The sequence below is a fragment of the Hippoglossus hippoglossus genome, chromosome 1, assembly GCF_009819705.1.
Source record: "Hippoglossus hippoglossus isolate fHipHip1 chromosome 1, fHipHip1.pri, whole genome shotgun sequence".
Lineage (NCBI taxonomy): Eukaryota > Metazoa > Chordata > Actinopteri > Pleuronectiformes > Pleuronectidae > Hippoglossus > Hippoglossus hippoglossus.
Window position 1 is genome coordinate 15,760,598 of NC_047151.1, and position 17,517 is coordinate 15,778,114.

At 42.0% G+C, this 17,517-nt stretch overlaps 1 protein-coding gene across 14 annotated transcripts in view; it reads left to right on the plus strand.

Annotated features, from left to right (window-relative positions):
- The window catches only part of adgrl3.1 (adhesion G protein-coupled receptor L3.1), a 123,901-nt gene that overhangs the window by 2,868 nt on the left and 103,516 nt on the right, over positions 1–17,517 (plus strand). For all 14 annotated transcript variants that reach the window (XM_034584511.1, XM_034584607.1, XM_034584615.1 and 11 more), the window contains exon 2: positions 8,688–8,768. The gene's annotated coding sequence lies outside the window, so the exon portion shown is untranslated. The remainder of the gene's footprint in view (positions 1–8,687; positions 8,769–17,517) is intronic.

The following is a 17,517-nucleotide window of genomic DNA, read 5'->3' on the forward strand; positions in this document are numbered from 1 at the left end:
TTAATTTTAATTTACAGAGGGTCCACTTTCTGATTCAGTAAGGTGCAAATTAAAGTCATTTCTAGCTCTGTAGCTTTGAGCAAAGACACACCCCATTTATACGAATATATCTTATATATCTTTGTTTGTTGTCTTTCATTGTGCTTCAGTAAAGGTTAGAAGATAAAAAGATCTTAACAAATTGTCATATTTATTGTTAGTATGTGACCGGTTCAGCTTGGGTCAGTGGCCCCCTGTTCCTGCCCCTGGATCCGCCCCCTGTCAATATGAAATATCACAAGCTCACATTGAAACCTCAAGATAAAATAATGAACCGTGGCAGACAGCACGATCAGTCTCAGGCAAGCAATAACAGACATGTCAATATTAGGACAGGCAGGCATAAAATCAGATGTGTAACAAGTGCAACTACGCTGTGTCGAAGTTTCTAAATTCCAATGTCAAGAGAGATTAGAGAGTCCAACCTCACTCATGCCATTAATTGTGTTGACCGGGCACACAGATCCTTTTAAAGAGTGTTTTCTAAAGAATTTGCAATTCTGGACTCGCAGTCTTCCATTAAGTTAATTTATGCATGGCAAGGTAAAGGTTTGTGTCAGAAAGCCTTGTAGATAAACAGGAGTAGGTATTTATTGTGCTCACAGAGACAACCAACCTCCATGCATAAATAGTCACTCTTGTATCTAAAGCAGGGGAAAAAACGGAAACAATTCTCAATGCCTCAGTAATGATATTAAATTTTATTGAAAGGATGCTGTTGGACTTCACCGGCCTATTTCCTAATGTGGTGATGATTCACGTTCCAAGTCTTAACCCCACTTTGGGTGCTGAGTTTAACCTAATTCAAAAGCCTTTTCCTGCCCCAGACATCTCTCTCCCGTATTGAAATAATGAGGCCAGATCCTTGCCCGTCTTCCTCATCCACCTAAAGCACTCGGTCATGTGTTAACACATCCTTCCTCCTACTCCTTACCCCTTCCCTTCCCTCAAAGAATAACCCTGCATTTTCCACCATCGACTGGAGATATCAGCTCAGTTCACCTCTCCTAATGTGTGAAACTCGCCTCCCATATCATTCAACCCTATTAGAGGTTCAGTTCATGCGAGAGGACTACTGCGCAGTTACTTTGCTACCCGATTAGATATATGCTTGGGGAAGGGGAAAACCAGCAGCAGACGACTGGCTGCCGTGTCTCGGGGTATTCACTGACTCATTTTGGCCTCGACCAGAATAGCCCTCCAGAGATAGATGTCTTACTCTACCTAAATATGGAACTGTTGCAAGGCTTTCGGGTCAAACCACCGCAGCCTATTATCTGTCTTTGTTGTGGGGCCGATTGGAGGAAATGTATATTTCTACCCTCGCTGCTCATGCTGTGCATTAACAGGGCTGTTTGTGTGTAGTGCTGAAAGTGATACACGCTGTAATCCTGCTCACAGGTTATTGGATGGTTTAGCAGTATGTTGTAATCATAATATTAAAGGCTGTGATGGGGAGGTGGTTCTGGAGTGTGGGTTAAAATTTTAAAAACCACTGGCATGGTATTAAATCTAATGTAGTTAGAGTTGAAACAATACATTGAATAGTGGGGTGTTATGCAATTAGAAATAAAGTAAATAAAATAAAGTAAATAATTTTTGAAGCAATTTTTGAATGAAAAATGTCAACCTTGTCAAATTGTGACAGCTTTATCATGTGATAGTTAATTCAATATCTTCAGGTTTGGGGTAGTGCTGGACGATATGAAAAGAAAATTATATCAAGATATACATTTTCAAATTGATAATTCACAATAAATAATAATTATAATTATTATTTCATTTAAATAATATTGGAGGGTTGATCGAACTAAACGTGCCATCAAATAATATCAACTCTTAAAACATGATAATAAAACTACTATCACAACTGTTAATAATAATAATAATAATAATAATAATAATAATAATAATAATAATGATATTAATAATAATCTGTTGTTGTAATAACATATAAGCGGACGAGCAAAAGTGAGACTGTTGAATACGTTTGAAACTCCTCAAAGGTTTGATTGCATCTTGTTTTAATCAAAGTTTTGTAAGAGTCAAATTAAACAAGCTTAATGACCTCAGGTTGTGATGTGTCTCACGTGGGATAACAATGATTGAATAATCAATCGACATAAATCAATTGTGAAATTACCCCACAGACATTAATCTGGATATTAAAATCATGGCGATGGGATAATGTATTTTGCCTCTTTTCCTACTTTGTATTTTTCTAACTTTGCTATGATAGGAATTCTGAAGAGAACAGATTTTAAAGAAACATTTTAAAGCAATTATCCACTGTGTGTAGATGGGTTGAACTTCACCATCTCATCGTCTCTCCTCTGGTAAAATCAATGTCAAGGTTTTTATTTTTTAAGACAGGCTTTTATTTGTTTTTGTCTCCCCAGTTTTTACACTTAAATTTTGTTTGGCAGCAGCTCTGAATTTGAATGTCCGGCTTTTATGTTTTGCTATCATCGACTCTTATTTATTGTGCTTTTATTGCTTGCAGAACACCGTCTAATACCTTTTTGAAGATGGCTGTGTGAAGGGAAGACGACGGTTATCATAAGGCTGCTCTGAAGTAGAGAGGTTGTGAAAAGGAGCTTTTATGTCATTTTCATACAATCACCCAAAGTAATAATCTGAGGAAGATGGCTTTGCGTAACAAAACAGGATCTTAACCTGTCTGATCCTCCAATGACCAAGGCATGCACAGTCTACAATAACCTTGCAAATGGTGCTACTCAAATTCTGAGCTGTGAAATACTATTCAGCGTCTTGACAAATCAGTTTATTTGTGTCTGAACCGCATGTTTAAGCAGCTGCGTTCTGCATTAGCCACTGCAGCCACGGTCCATTCTTACAAAACCTCTCACTCGGTACTTGTACAAAGGAAGAAAAAATCACTCGTCCTTCCAGTCAACACATCTCCTGCCCACACTTCTCCTCTCTGCCCTTCAACTCCCTGCACACCACTCAAAGTTGTCACCACTCAATAGGAACCACACACACACACACGCGCATGCATTTCTTCCCACAGTTACAATGTGATATACGTCAATTGCAGCCACTCTCACACACGTTCGCACTTCAGTGCTATAGCGCACATGCCAGAGCGCACACACCCATAGACATGGCCTGCAGCCGTATATTTAGTGACACACATGGTGCCATTAGGGAGCTGAATGGAGAATCAGTGTACAAGGCCGGAGTGATTGTAAGACACTCACTCAAAGGTCTGCCGATTATTTTGGTCTCCGCAGGAAATCATTTACAATAGCACTTACCCACCTCCTCCCCTACTTCCTAGTTCAATCCATTTAAACAGTGTCTGTGTGTGTGTGTGTGTGTGTGTGTGTGTGTGCTGTGCATATGCAAGTCTTAAGGCAGTCACCACAGTATTGATAGGGAAATTCTTTGCCGTGTTGTTTGCGCGGGCCGACGGTGGCGTGCTGAGGAGGCCGTGCTTGTTTAGAGAATGGGGTGCTTGGAAATGAGTCATACACAATGTGATGCAACACAGCGGAGCAGATTTGAATTATGGGGCAATGAACAATGAGGTCATCGCAGGGCTGCGGGCACAAATCTCTCAGTGCCCTGGCATAAACACAACATTTCTTATCAATGGAGGAAACTGCAGCGGGGGTTTGTAAAATACAGTATTGTCTTAAAGGACGTATTCAGTGCTGCAAATAAAAGGCTGTGTTGGTTGACTTCAGTGGCTGAGACAATGTGAGGGGAATTCTGGCCTCATTGCAGCGACATTGTGTTTTTCAAAGTAGTGCTTACTTCATCCAGATTGTTTGTAGATTGTTAAACTGTTGAGGTTTCGCCATATCCTGGTGCTTCTCAAGTGTTTCTTCGCCTCTCTACACCCACCATCCTGCATCCAATGATATTTTCCATATCTTTTTCCTTCTGCAGCCGATTGTCCACAATCAGCGTCTGCTGTAATACCATCATCCCCAGGCCCCTCTTAAATTTCCTGCTTACTGGGCTTTTACTTTAACTGCATTACATACATCTTCCACTCCCTAGTTCATCTGGTTCCTTTCAGCATAAACCAGGGTGAAAGATCCGACTCGAAGCTGTGATGCGACTGGTCGTTTGAGGGCGGATTAAAAAAGGGAGAAAAAAAAAGATATTGTCATTTGTTATGCCTGTTCAGTGGCACAGCTGTGATCGTGATTGATATCGAATCGCGTTTTCATTCCAAGTCTTTGAGAGTGAGAATATGTGCCAGAGAGTATTGATCTGGAGCTTTGTTGATGGTGCAGTATGATAGGCTGAAGGAGGGCAAGGATGACTAGATGGTCATGCCTGATGGAACAAAGATATTAACAGATATAGCGGTGATCGATGGCTTGATAATGCATGTTTACATAATTTTCGCTCTTTTGTGTGTCCCCCCCCCACCCCCCGTGTTATCGAGCTGACTGGCCTCATCTCAAGTGTAAATATAGCACCTCATGCTGCCTCAGGTTAAATCCCCGTTGACTGGCTGGTGAATAATTTGGCGCGAGGAGGCTACTTTTAGCCCATTCACGACGTGTGACTCTGACAACAAGCTGGCGTGGTTCGTTTCCCGCCAAGGACATTACAACTCATTTTGAGATAGAAGCGCCATGCCCCATTGGCATGAATCAGCACCCGTCAATTTGCCCCTGACATATCTTTCTTATTTTGCAATAAAAACATTTTACCACCTCTGTGTTTTGCAAGGGAGCCTGATAGTGTCACGCCAAGACAGATGAGTACCACGCTGGCCTGTGGGCCTGCGGCAATAACTTACACGGACCACGTGTCTGTTTTCTAACCATGTGAGAAATTGTATGCGCCTTCTCCTGCGGTGTGCTCACGTGCGTTTTGAACCCTCGGATTGGCTCTCGCTTAGAAGGTGTATGTGTGATAGATGAGACGGCATCCATCACATGGACCAAGATGAGAAGGCGTTGTTCCAGGGCCTGTGTGTTAGAGCAGGCGCAGGTCCCTGATAAATGATATTTGGTATTTTAAAACCAATCTTTGTGTAATACAACTCTCAGGCAATTACTGCAAGCAATTTCTTATGATTAGAATGATATATCTTGACGTGTGACTTTTTCTTCGTGTGTGATTCTGCGTGTACATGTGCACCCATGTATTGAAGCATCTCATTGTCCGAGGTTGAGGAGAGTTTATTACAGTTCAACGGTTCACAATAAGTGGACAAATCAACCAGTTCTTTTTTGTTTTCATTATGTACACCTCCCCTCCTCATTCCCACCCTGTCTTTCTCTCTCCCTCTTTCAAAGATTTACGTGGGTCAAATTGACAAGGGTCCTTAATTTTACGCCCAGATACACCATATACACCACTGCTGCATATTCTTTATGCTTATATGTAATCTGCTGAAGCCCAGGGGGGAGAAAATGTGGTTTCAAAATGAACATATATGGCACCGCACCCTCACATTGCCTCATTTGGAAGGGCCATAAATCTCCACCAGCAGGCGTCAACGCAATTTCTGGTGTCTCATGGCGCAATCTGATGTCTAAAGCATAATTACAAATGGTAATACATGAAAACCCATCATGAAAGCATACTGTGGAGTCATCCTAATTACATACAGCGGGCTTATGAGTAATGGGGTTGACACAGAACATCAATACAACCACTGCCTCTTATAATAGAAAACACCATTGTTTTACTGTGAGAAAATGGTCAGCATCTATCACGTTAAATCCACTCCATTTTTTTTCTTCGGAAAGACACAGAGCCCGGGGATCTTCCTGCTCCTCATCACGTCCAACCATTGTTCAGTCGGGCTCAGGCTCTCGCTCGTTGAAAACCCGGCCGGAGCCCCCCCTCAGCTCTTTGTGAAGGCTGTAAGCGTTCACCGTTTTTCCCCATCTAAATCTCTCTGGCTGTCTGTTGACTTCTTCTCTGCTCCTCTGCTGGTCGCTCTCTGAGGAGCCCTCTCTTCTTCACGCCATCAAAAATATCTTCCCTCTTTCTGCTCTTATGTGTGCAAATCTTAACCTGCCTGCTCTCAGAATGCTTGTCAGAGAACTTGTTCGCTGGAAAGAACCGTAGTTGCGAGGACCAGAGATTATGCTGCTGGCCCACAGATGCACCCGATTCAGTGGAAATGAAGATATCTGTTGATATCAATGTAGACATGCAGCGAATCATCACTTGATGTGGTTAATGAAACGGTAAACCACAGCATACACAGCAGCCAAAACACAACTTTTACATTTTACAGTGTTCTGCTAACTTCGTCACTGTAGCTCTTCCTCTCCCAATCCTATTGCCACACAAAGAACATGGGTGATTCTGAAAAAGCCATGATTTATTTCAGTGGAATCCTGTTTGTAATGTTGAGTGCCAATATTAAAACTGTAGAGAGGTGCTGAGGATAGTGCATACCCCTGATGAAACCACTTTAAAATTCACTAGATACGGACTTTTATTTGCACAAATTGCTCAAAAATACAAACATGCCTTTTTTCATCGCGATCCATTGATTTTTCTCTGACAAATCACAGAAAATGTCAAAGGATGTTTTCCAAAAATTTCCATAATCTCCTTGGCGGAGGTAAATATGTATATATATTCATTCATGTATGTATACATGGCATTTACTGATTAAGCATAAAGAAAGGATGTGTTTATGGCAAATTAAATTAAGATATCTGCACGCATGTAGACACCCCCCACCTCGACCTCCACATCTTTCCCTGGGCATGCTGACGTCTGCACTGGATGTTTGCGCCACCCATACTGTAAATCATGAAAAATGGAATTGTCAAATATGAATGCAATTTGTTGGGGTACCGATCCGATGTGGCTAATATTATTTTTCATCCAGTTGCCCGGAAATTAGGATTCAATTCCCCCTCAGAGTGTAGAACAAAGCGTCGGTGCACCACTGATGTATGCATGAACTTCTGCGATGGGCTGCATCTTTAATCTTATCTGTCCCCCTTTTTCCACATTTTCACATAAAAGAGTGCGAATGAGAAATCTCATTCCGCCCCCCGGTTCCACCCCTTATACAAACTTGTTCCTTCAGCGCCTCGCCTTCTGCACCCAAACCTGTTTCTTCTCCACCTCTCTTCCTCCATTCCTCATCCAATGATCCCTCCATTGTCGACCAGCCCCGTGTGAATAATGTATACTGTGTCCTGAGACAAGCAAGTGGGACTTGAATGAAGGCGCTGTATAGGTGGGGGAGCTCAGTGCCTCATGTGCTCAGCTGCCTCCGGCAATTGTGGTGCATGCATACACTCACATAGCATTGGGGGTATATATTTACTACTTACGCGCATAAATGTGGATGGAAACACTTGCATGTACAAAAAACAGTGAATCCATCATTTGTTGCAGTCTCTGCCCACCCAACCATGGAGATATTGCTCACAGTCTCCTGTACTGGCTAATAGACCCAATTACTGAGCAGCACTGCCTGAGAGCTTCACAAAGGTCCCGGCTTTGACACTCTGTACGGACATGTGTGTGTGTGTGTGTGTGTGTGTGTGTGTGTGTGTGTGTGTGTGTCAGAACAGAAAAACTCAAGGCCAAACAGATATATGCCGTTTTCTCTGCCCTCTAACACACACAGTCACGATGCACACAACTACAGTTTGCATGCCAGGAGATGCGCGCACGCACAAACCCACAAACCCACGTGCAATGTCAGTAACAATACAGACAATCACATTGAGTTTGACCCTGGTGAGACGAGGCTGCAAAGTTTACCCTCAAGAGATGTAGGTTGGGGAGGAGGAGGATAGGGGGAGAGAGAGGTGAAGAGAGAGAGAGAGAGAGAGAGAGAGAGAGAGAAAGAGAGAGACAAGGAGGTGAGGAGATAGAGAATGAGAGAAATACACTATGAAAAATAGGAAAACAGGGGACGAGGCATAGATAGAAAACAATATGAGACACATTTTAAGTGTGAATATCTGCCACTCTGCATTCTAGTAACAGAGCTAACAATTTCCCTTTCTGAAAAATGTCTCTGGCATTTGGCAGTGAAATGCCACCCATATAAAACAGTTATCATGGCTTGAAAGAGCTTTTTAGCAGTAAACTGCCAGTGAGCACAGATATAGACTATTATAGACTTTAATACACTGACACCTAAGAGGTCATTATATGGCAGAACATACACATGCACGCACACACACACACACACACACACACACACACACACACACACACACACACACACACACACACACACACACACACACACACACACACACACACACACACACACACACACACACACGTGCATTAGTGTGCGCGCAAACACTAAACAAGCAATCATGAGCGAGAATAGCTTGTGGACTGTCTGGTTCTTGTGTTGGAGTGGGTTATGGCCATTCACGCAATCTGGAGGGGGCCATTATTCACCAAGCACCCTACATTCACTGCATATTATGGCTATCTGTCTCTATTGTGAAAAAAATGACAGGGATTTGAGTTCACTGAGCTTGAATAACCCCCACCCCTCTCTTCCTCTGTATCTTTCTCTCTCTCTTTCTTTCTCTCGTTGCATCTCTCTCACTCTTTCTCTCATTTCACTCTCTCTCTCTCTCTCTCTCTCTCTCTCTCTCTCTCTCTCTCTCTCTCTCTCTCTCTCTCTCTCTCGCTGTCTGTCCCTCCAGGACTAGGACGTCCAGCTGCCATTGAGATGTGATTCTCTGGGGCTTCATTTCACTTTAAGAGAGCAAAGCAAATTACAACAGGTAAGAATGTGTGTGTGTGTGTGTGTGTGTGTGTGTGTGTGTGTGTGTGTGTGTGTATGACTTTGTCTTGAGACTTTGTCTTGCCTTGTAATTTTGGACACATTTAACCAGGGATGTTGACTCAGAATGCTTTTTTTATTTATAGCACACTTATTTAGGCCTGGGGGATAGTCACGCAAACGTAGACACACACCTGGTGTGTTGTTTTTGCAGACTCTACACTATGCTTTATGCTTTTTTGGAACCCAAATAAGACCCTGCGCACTCCCGGGAGATCTCAGGGTTCCATCTGTGCCAGGAAGTGCTCTAATTGGCCCGACAAATGTGTCCTCTCAAACTGCTAATCCAATCAGATATGACCCATCGAGCTTCAAAGAAAAAAAACCAAACGGAGCAGAATGCAAAATGCAGTGGAAACAACAAGATGTAGAATAGAATAGAATAGTGTGTGAAACGACTATTCAATTAATTACAATCCCCTTGCTTGTTCCTTGAAGGCATCAACGGGAGTTTAACCACCAACTCAGACCTTCATCTGCCCATGGAGCCACTCACTGCAACTTACTTACAGTGTATTTACAAGCTGAGTCGGGCCTGTAAAATGTCGAATTTACGAGCTCCTTTTTAATTAGAAATACTGGCTCCTAGAGTCGGCCTGATGAATTGCACATTCAGTTTATTGACGACGGAAGGGGGTGCAGTACTCGGATATTGACAGCTAGTCAAAGTATCCCGGCAGACATCAGTTTTCCACTAAGAGGAGAAATAGGTTGCATCTTTGCTGAATGAAACCCTGAGGCCATGTTTTCATGGGATCCTATTCTTTATCGATCGAATTGGTGGAGATTAATGTGAAAGAAGGTGCTCTCGCTCTCTCTCTCATTCTCTCTCTTTCTCCTTTTCTGTGTGGCTGTTCACTATGTAGTTAGCTAAGCTAAAAACATTTCATTGCCCAAGGTCATTTTACTCAAGTGTTGTACCTCTCGAGTAAAATTGTGTGTACATAAAGTGTTGGACAAGAAATGTTAAAATATCAGCTGTTTGAAAAGATCTACTAGTTTGGAGATATGCATAGTTTTATTTTTCATGTGTACTTGTTCATATGTGTGTGTGTGTGTGTGTGTGTGTGTGTGTGTGTGTGTGTGTGTGTGTGTGTGTGTGTGTTTTATTGCACTTCCCGTCCTGTGTGTGTGTCACCCTGCATGCTTTCCTTCCTCGTCTCTCATATGACTCTGGGAGCTTGTTTGAAATCTGATTCTGTGAGATCAAGGCTGCATTTCGTCTTTATTTCTCTGAAACAATGACTGTATGGAAAGAACAACAGGAAAGGGGACATATCATTCCTCATGTGGGGGGATGTGCTCGTTTCTTTTTCTCTCCCTGAAACAGGTGTTTCCTGCTCTGCACGCACAAACACACAACCCTCATTTACCACCCTCCTAATGAGGATGCAGAAATACAATAATTAGTATAAATAGCTGTATTTGTATTTATCAGTTTCATTGGCTAAACAATGACTCATTAGAACACAAACCTCTGTCAAGGCCGAACAGTCTTACAAATGAGAATCAAGTATGAGAAAAAAAGGAAGCGGTCGGATGGTCCTAAATTATTTATTGTCATCAAACATAGTTAAAAAGAGAGGAAACAAAATCCTGGATCTGCCCTGTAATCTGCACCCACGCCAACATTTGATGGGGTTTTCCCAGGCCACACCCCTAAACCCATTTGGTGGAAATGGGTAAAGTAGTTTTTGTGTTTTCCTGCTCAAAACAAACAAACAAACAGCAAACACGGGTTAAAACATAACCTCCTTGCTGGAGCTAATTAGTCACATGCGTTTGTATGGTGAGATGAGCTGATAAACACAAATGTGGACCCGGTGCACTCATTAGAAATAAACCTGTAAACTAGGTGTTAAACCAAATTAGGTAAAAGGGATTTAATTAACAAGTTACAAGAAACATATTTTAAAAGAGACGTTTTCAAAAAAAATTACAAAACACCTTACATTATTAAAATATTAAAATAATAAATAGTAGAGCTTCGGCAGCACACACACACACACATGCACGTACACAAACACAAACAATCCCTCCTCTGGTCCCCTGTCACCACCTCCAATGAATACAAGCGTATTGTCTGATAATGTGACCTTTGCCTTGAGCGGAGAGGCCTTTGTCCTAAGACAATAGAGTCCATATTGTAAACCATGCCAGTCAATGTCGTCCACACAGCTGCCAGAGCACGGGTGCAGATTGTCCAGGGTCCAACTTGACGGCTTTGAGGCAGGCACTTGTGGCCTGTGTGTGTCAGTGTGTGTGTGTGCGTATTTTTGTCTCTACTGTTTTTGTCTGCAAGTCTGTTTCCCAGAATCAGCAGATGGGCCTGCGCAATTAGACTCAGCCTCCTTCCCTTTATGGGCACACATGTACGTGTGCACACACACATACACACTCACACACACACAAACACACACACACACACACACTCAGACAGACACACACAGAAACCCACTCAGCCACATGCATGCATACACAAACACACCCTGGGCTGGGCATGAAGCAGATGTCTCTGAAACTCTAGACCTGACAGATACTGTAATGGAGGCGGAAACTGAGGGAAGAGAAAAGAGTTGCCAGGGCAACCATTAAACATCAGTCAAACTTTTATCCATCTGATAAAGCTGATGAACCAACAATATAAATGGCGGGCTTTTGATAAAATCACATGATGATGATATGAACAGATATTGTTATTCAAGGTAAGAAAGCTATTGTAAACGATTTGAAAAGTAAATGATATGATAATATCTATCTATCTATCTATCTATCTATCTATCTATCTATCTATCTATCTATCCATCCATCCATCCATCCTTCCTCCCTCCCTTCCTTCCTTCCTTCCTTCCTTCCTTCCTTCCTTCCTTCCTTCCTTCCTTCCTTCCTTCCATCCATCCATCCATCCATCCATCCGTCCACTCCTGATAAACGGAGGTGAAAGACGGGGACTATCCCAGTGCACCATCCTCACATTTAGCCTCGGCTCTCATGTATTGACCTGCAGTAACAGATAGGCTCAGAGGAAATGAGCTTGTGACTGAAAGGTCACGGTTTAAAATCTGAGTCGTACAGTAGCTGTGAAAATCCTGGCAGTTTAAATCCCTCAACAACTGCCATCAGGGCCTTGACCTGTGGGCACTTAACCTTTAAATGTTCCAGTGGAGCGGCTCAGCGCCCAATAGTGCGAGACTGTGAGGCCGTGCCACACAGCTCCCAGGTGTGACTGTGTTAATGTAGGGACGGGGTCCGGCCTCCCTTCCTCTCCGCAAGCGGATGACCTGATAGTTTACAAACACGTGGCATTTTCTGTTATTGCTCAGTTGCTAATTCGGTGAAGTGCATCAGCGACAGTCCGGATGAATTCTGTTGATCTGAGCGTTCGCTGTTTATTGCTAATGGATGATTTTTTTGTCCACGTCTGCTGCCTGGTGGCTCAGTATCCTGTTGACTGCACCCAAGACACCTGTCTGTCCCTTATGCTTTTGTTTTCCCCCCCTCCTAAGATTGAGACGGGGCACCAGGGGAGCACACACACACAAACACACACACAAACACACACACACACACACACACACACACACACACCTTGTCACACACACGCACAGTGACGTTAACGCATCAGCCTGGACTCACACGTACACCTCTTATTAACACAAATACACTGCCACCTGAGTGTATTGCTAGCACACACGCACGCGTACACACACACACACACACACACACACACACACACTTCACACTGTACAGCAGGGAATAGCCCACAGAGATGCTCTTTGTCAACAACTTGGAAGAAAGCAGCTATTTAGGGCCCCTGTATTCCTGGAAGGATAAGCAATCTTATTTGTGCGAAAACAAGTTATGGCAGTTACTATCACTCTCTCTTCCCCACTGCGTCGTCTCCTGTTTGTGGCGTTCTGCTCATGAACCGGTGCTAATTGTGCACAGCTGACTGTATTGTGCGTGAAGATTTCCAATGGGCTCGGTCAGATTATCAGCAGATGCACCGACAGATGTTTTCCCTCCATGTGTCTGTTTACCAGTTCGGTTGTTCCCTGTCGCACACTGCGGAGATTTGTTGTTCTATGTGGGTGCTTCAGCATCGATTCCAACAAAAACACTAGTTAGTGAAGTATTACAGGCTCGTGAGAACTCCACTCTTGCTGGCGTTTGGAAGGCAGAGAGGGTTTGAACGCCACATTTGAGAGCATGAAAACGTTAGAAAATATGAACAAACGTTTAAACTTTCAGATTAAGATGTCAAAAAAGGACTAGTTATATATATTTTTTGGACTTGTTTACTTACATTATCCAAAATCTTTCCAACAAGGTTAAAACCCAGAGATATCCACAATTTTATTCAAGGTATTGAGAAGTTTTGTAATTACGTCATATCTGCTTTACCCTTGGCTTTGTCTGTCTCTGCTGTAACTCCCCCGGGCAAATGGCGTATGACTCAGGAAAAACACACTGATAGCCAGTTAGCCAGTCGGCTGCTTTCTCCTTTCCACTGTTTGAACTGGTCACTCGTAATGGATCAAGATTATTCATCTGCGTTTGCAGCGTAACATGAATACAACTTTGACACGTTACCTCATCCGTGAGCATGATTTTCCTGAGTTGCGTTAGGTTTCATCGGCAATGGTGGTGGAGGCAACAACTCCCATGATCCCTGGTGGCTGAAGTTAAATTATGTACATTTAGATGCAAATCTTTTCACTCTGTTGTATTATGCAATACTGTTTAAAATATATCTGACTTAGTCAAAGTATTTCAATCTATTTGTTCTGATAAAAACAGTATTGTAAAAGCATGTGTTCTGCTGTGCCACCACATTGGAAGGCGTTTTAAAGTGTTCTGTAAAGAAACATATGAATAAATTAATCTCTTCTCTTCTTTCCATTATCAGAGAGAACTTAATATAAATATGCTCCCTTTATGTATTTTCAGATGTAGGAAAGGAAGATACAGACCTCACAGGCATCCGTGTGTAACCCTCAAATTCAGCGGATGTCCTCAGAACTTGAATCTATACAGATTTACTACAATTTTGAAAGGGAATCAATGTTCAAGATCTGGAGCTACAACCTGAATATTAGATCTGAGGAGAGTGAGACACAGTCCTGATTAAATATGTCTCACTGTCGCAATTAAGCATTGATGAAACAAGTGGTGTAACATTTTTGCTCACCCAAGTTTTCTTTTATTTGGACTCTTTGGACAATTTTCTCACTATTTCTGCACTATAACCTACCAATATAAATTATACAGTAAAATTATTGTATAAAAAAAACTATTTGAAGCACATCAAATTGTGCAAAACGGAAAATATATATATACAACAGTAAAGAAATGTCCTTATTGGTACATTTACTTACATAAAGCAAAAATAACACACTGTTTATAAATATGGCATAAATCTCATACCTCACCATCACATGCAGAAACTGATAAACATTCAAAAATCTATTACAGAATGTGTGATGCTCAGTAATGGTTGCGGTCCACCCACTGCTCCTTTGAATTACTGGATTCTCAATGCATCTTGCCGCGCTGGTTTGTTGATTGGAATACATCAGCACACCAGGGATTTGAAACTGCAATAAGATCCGGACCTCTAGCCTGCATGATTTGAATATGAAATGATTAGATTATTGATTTTGGTTATTCGGGTCTCCCGCACCGGGGTGATATTGTGGCGGCGCAATCACTGTAGCTGACATTTAGCACTGTGTTTACCTTTGCTGTCTCCATTGATTGCCTCAGAATCACCGCCCATACATCCTGCTGGAGCTCATTGTGTCATCACTTTTTATGCTATTTTCGGAAAAGTGATGGATATGGCTTATCAGAAATGCTACAGTCGTGGCCCGAGCTGCAGAAAACAAGCACATTACCTTGCAATCACAGAACAGTGGTTCTTACATGCTTGCATTTCAAACACCATTGAATATGATTACAAAGACCGTGGATGCAATGCATACAGAGGTGGAATTACTAGGAAAAAGGACTTTAACATATGTTTGATAAAAAAAAAAAGCAGTGATATTTATAGCTTTCTCAGAGAGAGCGATGAGGGCTTGAACATAAATCTCATGATATGTGGAAACATTTGTTCCCTAAAAACTAAAGCGAAGCCACAGCCCAGCAGGGAGCGGTAATAAGTCTTTATTTTTTATGTAGTAATGTTTCAGGTACATTTCTTGCACCGAGTAACCACTGCTGTGCCTCTTTAATCCCGACCAACTTTGAAGAAGATCTCTTCTTCACTTTAGGTTTTTTTTTATTTTGTTTCCGGAGAGAAGTGCAAATGTAACATCTAATGAAAAGTGTTTGCTGACAAATTCTCCCATATATCTGTGGACATCTGTCGTGAGACATTTTACACACATTGCTGCTCTGAGCAGCGCAGCCGTCAAAGTGACTCACGGCTTTTATTCTGTTATTATTCTATAACTGTAAAAGGAAATATTTTCTTTTGTGTCCACGAGCGCATTTTCTTACGCAGGAGCCAAGGTGACAGGCTGCAAATGAATGTACTCTCCCGTCGGTTAGATCTCTCTGTATTTCCGATGCCATTTTCTCAGCAGTCCAATCCAGCACTAAGTGCCTCCTTTTATATTTATATACCAGTGTTGGTACTTATGCATTATTAAATTACGAACAGGGCCCAGTAAGCGCCCCAGAAAGGCCTTTTTGAATAAATTTTTCAAGACTCTGATATACCCAGTTCATATCTGCTCTGTAATGCAAGAGGCAGATGTTCTTATGCAGAAATCACCTGAACTGAATTGCTGAATCTACATTACGAGTTTTTAACTTTTGCTGATTCCAAACAAATATATTTGTGTGTGTATTTCTGGGACCTAGCATTTGAAGAGAATGAATAAAAAAACCTACTGCCTTAGAGTAGGCATCTAATTATTTAGGCCCTGGGAATCTTTAGAAGTCTTTCATGTGAGGTTATTTTGAAATGGAGAACAATGGGCTTTGAGGACCTTAAGATGGAAAAAGATTTTTAATCGTCTTTTACGGAGTAACAGAGGGAGGTGGATTGACAGTGTGCACGACAGAGGGACCAGAGGAAGCACCGTAAGAGAGAAGAGAGAGTCGTAGAAAGAGGCAGCGAGAGTGCAGAGAGGTTAAAAGCAGAAGTAAACAAGACTGGAGGGAGGATAACAAAATGGGATGAAAATAAGTGGAGAAAATAATTGATAAATGCAGGAAGGAAGTTCAAAAAAAACCAGAGCTCATTTGAACATTGGAGTGTGTTCTCCGGCTTCTCGAGCCTGGCCCTTTCATGAGGATTTTAAATCTAGGCCATGAGTGCAATATCCAGCCTGTTTGTCTGCCTCCTCTTTAATGCAGCATCATTCACTGCTGAGCTGGCTGTTCTCTGTACTGTACTGCACAACTTTCTCTCCTTTCTCTCTCTCTTCTTCTCTCACAATCACAATCACACTCGCACACGCACACACACACAAACACACACACACACAAAATTTGCCTCTCTCCGCCTCTGGCTTTAAGGCTCGGCTCTGACAGATCCATTGTGACAGTACTGGGTTTAGAGCGCGGTGACAGAGAGGAAGAGAGGGAGATGGCGATGGGGGGAGAGAGAGAGGGTGGTATGAAGGAGAAGACGGATGAATCAAAGGGGGGGGGGACAACAGCAGTGGCAGTGGAATCAACATCACTGCATCTGCAGTCGACATAATTGATTGTATCAGTGGCAGTTTTGTAAACCATTAACTTCCCCTTATGGGTTACTGACAGATATTGAAGAGCTGCACATGCGTGTAGCAAATGAATGACTGTTTACTTGTTTGTGTATTTGCATTTCACAGTTGCTTGTGCATTCATTTGTTTATTTGTGTTTTTCTTGCTTCGTCGCAAGCCAAGGATAGAGTGAATGAATCAACCTACCGTAGTAGGTAGAAGAGAAAATATTGGCCGTGCACGAGGAGTGGTGAGAAATGAGCTACAGGGAAATTGGCTGCTTGCTACACTGCACTACAAAGTCTGACAACAATCATTACAGATGCAGGGAGGTTAGGCAGAAAGGAGTTTCAAGTTCAAGTTGTGCAACAACTACAAAATCATCAATAAAATAAGTCTACATAATCATTATTTAGTTCTTCATTATTATAATAATCATAATGAATACAATGATCTATATTCATATGCATTCACATACTCCATGGAAAGTCCCATGACACTGGAAACAGAATATGTTTTGTGTTTATTTGTTTCCTATGATTTGCATATCGACCAAGATGGAAGAAATAGGATCAGTTGTGACAGGAATATAAATAATTTCAAATGTGTGCACGTTAATCTTAAAAATGTCGGTATTGGCTAAACGGTCATGGGTTTTAGACACTGATGAGAGAAGGACATGCAGTGTAACATTTGACATGTTTAATTAGAAGATAATATTTAGAGCTGATTATAAAAAGGTTTATAAGTGATATGACATCAACAACGTACCAACATTTTCGCAGACTTTCCGAATTGTTGTTCAGACTTGAAATGGCGTTCACAGGAGCAGGAGTAGTAATATCTTTATCTTTTACCTCTTATGTTTGTGTTAAAACAAAGCCAATAACTAAGCATGACAATTTACTCTGGCTTGGATCTGCAACTAGCTTTACCTTTAGCTGTTTGAAAAATTAGATACTGTCCTCCAT